The sequence below is a fragment of the Nicotiana tabacum genome, chromosome 9, assembly GCF_000715075.1.
Source record: "Nicotiana tabacum cultivar K326 chromosome 9, ASM71507v2, whole genome shotgun sequence".
Lineage (NCBI taxonomy): Eukaryota > Viridiplantae > Streptophyta > Magnoliopsida > Solanales > Solanaceae > Nicotiana > Nicotiana tabacum.
This window is the reverse complement of record NC_134088.1, coordinates 94,811,688-94,816,716: the sequence shown is the minus strand read 5'-3', so window position 1 is coordinate 94,816,716 and position 5,029 is coordinate 94,811,688.

Here is a 5,029-nt window from a genome sequence, read left to right as displayed (position 1 = left end):
TCGCGGATCGGTATGGAGATGTTTGTACTTATCTTCAGGAGGCTATGGAACTATTGGGAAAAGGTTCATTTCTTTGATTCCTTATCATGCAGATTTGTTGACTTCGGGATATTTCTGTCTTTCCATTCTCTCACAGATGGTGAGGACACGCACATCCGGATCGGATGACCAGACAGCCGCGCCCCCTACTAGAGCCACGAGAGGCCGGGGCTGGGGTAGAGGCTGAGGACGTCCATGTGGTGCAGCTAGAGCACCTACACAAGCTGCTACAGAGGAGCCACTAGTAGCTCCAGTTAGAGAGCAGGCACCTGAGACGCTTGTTACTGCCCCAGCACTTCAGAAGGCCCTCACCCAATTTTTGAGCATGATTAGAACTCTAGCTCATGAAGGGTTGATCCCACTTGCTCCTGCCACATCTCAGGCCGAGGGAGGAGCACATACTTCCGCAGCCCGTACCCCAGAGCACCAGTCCATGTTGACCATGTCCCAGAGGTCATACCAATACAGTCGGTCGCCCCAGTTCAGCCCGAGGTTAGGGCAGCAACTACTGAGGGGGAGTAACTCAGGATCGAGAGGTACAAGAAGTACCACCCTCATACTTTCAGCGGTTTGGTGCCAGAGGATGCCCAGAGTTTTCTAGAGGAGTGCCAACATATCCTCTGCACATGAGTATTGTGGTGTCTAGTGGGGTTGCTTTCACTACGTTCCAGCTTAAGGAAGCAGCTTATCAGTGATGGCGAGCGTATGAGTTAGGTAGTATGGCCGAGGCAGCTTCACTCACCTGGGTTCAGTTCTCAGATATGTTCTTGAGTGAGTTTGTTCCCCAGAGTCTCAGGGATGCATAGCGCGTAGAGTTTAAGCAGTTGCGCCAGGGTTCTATGACCGTATCGGACTATGCAGTCCGATTCAGTGATTTGTCCAGGCATGCACCAACCTTGGTTGCTACTGTTAGAGAGCGAGTTCATCGATTGATCGAGGGGTTCAAGCCTGGTATCAGATTCAGCATGGCCCGAGAGCTGGAGATGGAAATTGCATACTAACAGGTAGTGGAGATCGCTAGGAGATTGGAGGGTATATGGGTTCGGGATAGAGAGGAGAAGGAGGCCAAGAGGCCTGGATATTCTGGCACATACAGTGGTGCCCGTGCCCCAATTGCAGCCTGTCATGGTAGGGGCTATGTGAGCCGCCCTGTTCATTCGGCACTTCCAGCTTCCAACTATATTCAGGCAACTCCCAGACCTTAGGTTCCGCATTATGCTGCCACTGTCTAGTACACCTCCTACATGAGGTGCTTTCAGCGGTCAGTCCAGCCGATCAGGCCCGAGCAAGTCACAACAGCCACATCCTCAAAGAGCTTATTTTGAGTGTGGTGACACTCGTCATATGGTGAGGGATTGCCTTGTACTTAGGAGGGGTGCATCTCTATAGGCTACTCAGGCCCCACGTATTCCATAGGGTCTTCAGGCTTCTCAAGCCATGGTTACCGCACCAGTTTCCACTCCACTTGCATAGCCAGCTCGAGGTGGTGGTCGGGCAGGTAGAGGTCGCCCTAGAAGGGGAGGCCATGCCAGATATTATGCTCTTCCTACTAGGACGAAGTCAGTTGCATCTGACTTAGTCATCACAGGTATTGTTCTAGTATGTCATAGAGATGCATCAATTTTATTTGATCCAGGCTCTACTTTTCCTATGTATCGTCTTATTTTGCTCCATATTTAGGTGTATCCCATGATTCTTTGATTTCTCCTATCTATGTGTCCACACCCGTGGGAGATTCTATTGTTGTTGATCGTGTGTATTAGTCGTGTTTAGTTGTTCTTGGTGGTTTTGAGACCAAAGTCGATCTATTATTGCTCAGTATAGTAGATTTTGATATTATTTTGGGCATGGACTGGTTGTTGCCCTATCACGCTATTCTTGACTGTCAAGCCAAGACTATGACATTGTCTATGCCAGGTTTACCACGGATAGAGTGGAGGGGTGCATTAGACTACATTCCTAGTAGGGTTATCTCATTTCTAAAGGCTCAAAGGATGGTTGAGAAGGGGTGTAATGCTTATCTAGCCTTCGTGAGGGATGTCAGTATTGACACTCCTACCGTTGAGTCCATTCCGATAGTGAGGGATTATCCCGATATATTTCCAGCGGATCTTCTGGGCATGCCGCCCGACAGGGATATCGATTTTGGTATTGATTTGTTACCAGGCACTCAGCCCATTTCTATTCTATCCTATCGTATGGCCCCATCAGAGTTAAAGGAGCAGTTACAAGAGTTGCTTGATAAGGGATTCATTCGGCCCAGTGTGTCGCCTTGGGATGCTCCTATCTTGTTTGTAAAGAAGAAGGGTGGTTCTATGCGCATGTATATTGATTATCGCCAGTTAAACAAGATTATAATGAAGAACAGGTATATATTGTCACGTATTGATGACCTATTTGACCAGCTACAGGGTTCCAGAGTGTTCTCAAAGATTGACTTGTATTCAGGCTATCATTATTTGAAGATTCAGGAGCCAGATATCCCGAAAACTGCGTTTAGGACTCGGTATGGTCATTACTAGTTCCTTGTGATGTCTTTTGGGTTGACCAATGCCCCAGCAACATTCATGCACTTAATGAACAGTGTATTTCAGCCCTATCTAGACTCATTCATCATTTTGTTTATTGACGACATCTTAGTGTACTCCCGGAACTGGGAGGATCATGGGCAGCACTTGAGGACCGTGCTCCAGACCTTGAGAGAAAAGATGTTATATGCAAATTTTTCAAAGTGTGAGTTCTGGCTTGATTCGGTGGCATTTTTAGGCCATGTAGTGTCGAGTGAGGGGATCAAGGTAGATCCGAAGAAGATTGAAGCAGTGTAGAGTTGGCCCAGACCATCTTCGGCTACTAAGATCTGGAGTTTTCTTGGTTTGACAGGGTATTATCGCCGATTCATAAAGGGTTTCTCATCTATTGTTGCACCTATGACTAGATTGACCCAAAAGGGTGCTCCGTTCAGGTGGACTGAGGAGTGTGAGGAGAGCTTTCAAAAGCTCAATACAGTGTTGGTGTTGCCTTTCAGGGTCTTATAATATGTACTGTGATGCGTCGCGTATTGGCCTCGACGCGGCATTGATGCAGGACGGTAGGGTGATTGCCTACGCATCTAGACAGCTGAAGGTGCATGAGAAGAACTATCCCATCCACGACCTTAAATCAGCAACTATTTTTCATGCCTTGAAGATTTGGTGGCACTATTTGTACGGTGTCCCTTGTGAGGCCTATACCGACCACCAGAGCCTACAACATCTGTTCAAACAGAAGGATCTTAAATTGCGTCAGTGGAGGCAGTTAGAGTTGCTTAAGGACTATGATATCACCATTCTATATTATCCCGGGAAGGCCAATGTGGTGGTCGATGCCTTGAGTCACAAGGCGGAGAGCTTGGGCAGTTTAGCTTATCTGTCGGCAGCGGAGAGGCCATTAGCATTGGATGTTCATGCCTTGGCCAACTAGTTTGTTAGACTGGATGTTTCGGAGCCGAGTCGAGTTCTAGCTTATGTGGTTTCTCGGTCTTCTCGATATGATCGTATCAGAGAGCGTCAGGATGACGACCCCCATCTACTTGTTCTCAAGGACGCGGTTCAGCACGATGATGCCAAGGAGGTCACTATTGGGGAGGACAGTGTATTACGGATGAAGGGTAGGCTATGTGTACCCAATATAGATGGTTTGTATGAGTTGATTCTCCAGGAGGCTCACAGGTCGCGGTACTCCATTCATCTGGGTGCCGCCAAGATGTATCGGGACTTGAGGCAGCACTATTGGTTGAGGAGAATAAATAAGGACATAGTGGAGTATGTAGCTCGGTGCCTAAACTATTAGCAGGTGAAGTATGAGCATCAGCAGCCAGGTGGATTATTTCAGAGGTTAGAGATTCCAGAGTAGAAATGGGAGCGAGTTACTATAGATTTTGTTGTTGGTCTCCCACAGACTCAGAGGAAGTTTGATATAGTATGGGTGATTGTATATAGGTTGACCAAGTCGGCTCATTTCATTCCAGTGGTGACTACTTATTCCTCAAAGTAGCTAGCTAAGGTTTATATTCGCAAGATTGTCAGACTTCATGGCATTCCGGTATCCATCGTCTCTGACCGGGGTACGCAATTTACCCCGCTCCTTTGGAGGGCCGTACAACATGAGTTGGGCACACGGGTTGAGTTGAGTACATCATTTCACCCTCAGAAGGATGGACAGTCTCATCGCACTATTCAGCTATTAGAGGATATGCTCCGTGCATGTTTGATAGAGTTTGGGGGTTCTTGGATCAGTTCTTGCCACTTGCGGAGTTTGCCTACAATAATAACTACTAGTCTAGCATTCAGATGGCTCTGTGAGGCTTTGTATGTTAGACGGTGTCGGTCTCCGGTGGGTTGGTTTGAGCCGAGTGAGGCTAGGCTACTTGGTACAAACTTGGTTCAAGATGCTTTGGAAAAGGTTAAATTGATTCAAGATTGACTTCGTACAACCCAATTCAGACAGAAGAGTTACGCGGATGGAAGGCTCGTGACGTTGCATTCATGGTTGGGGAGCGGGTCTGGCTCCGGGTTTTCCCTATGAAGGGTGTTATGAGGTTCGGGAAGAAGGGAAAGTTGAGCCCTAGGTATATCAGACCTTTTGAGATTCTTGAGAGGATTGGAGAGGTGGCCTACAGGCTTGCACTACCACCTAGTCTAGCTGCAGTTCATCCAGTATTCCATGCTTCTATGCTCCGGAAGTATCACGGTGATCTGTCTCATGTGTTAAACTTCAGCTCAGTCCAGTTGGACAAGGATTTGTCTTATGTTGAGGAGTCGGTGGCCATTTTGTATAGGTAGGTTCGGAAGTTGAGGTCTAAGAACATTGCTTCAGTGAAGGTTCAACGGAAGGGTCAACCAGTCGAGGAGGCGACTTGGGAGAACGAGCATGATATGTGTATCCGTTATCCTCTTCTTTTTACCACTTCAAGTATGTGTCTATACTCGTTCGTGGACGAACGTTTGTTTGA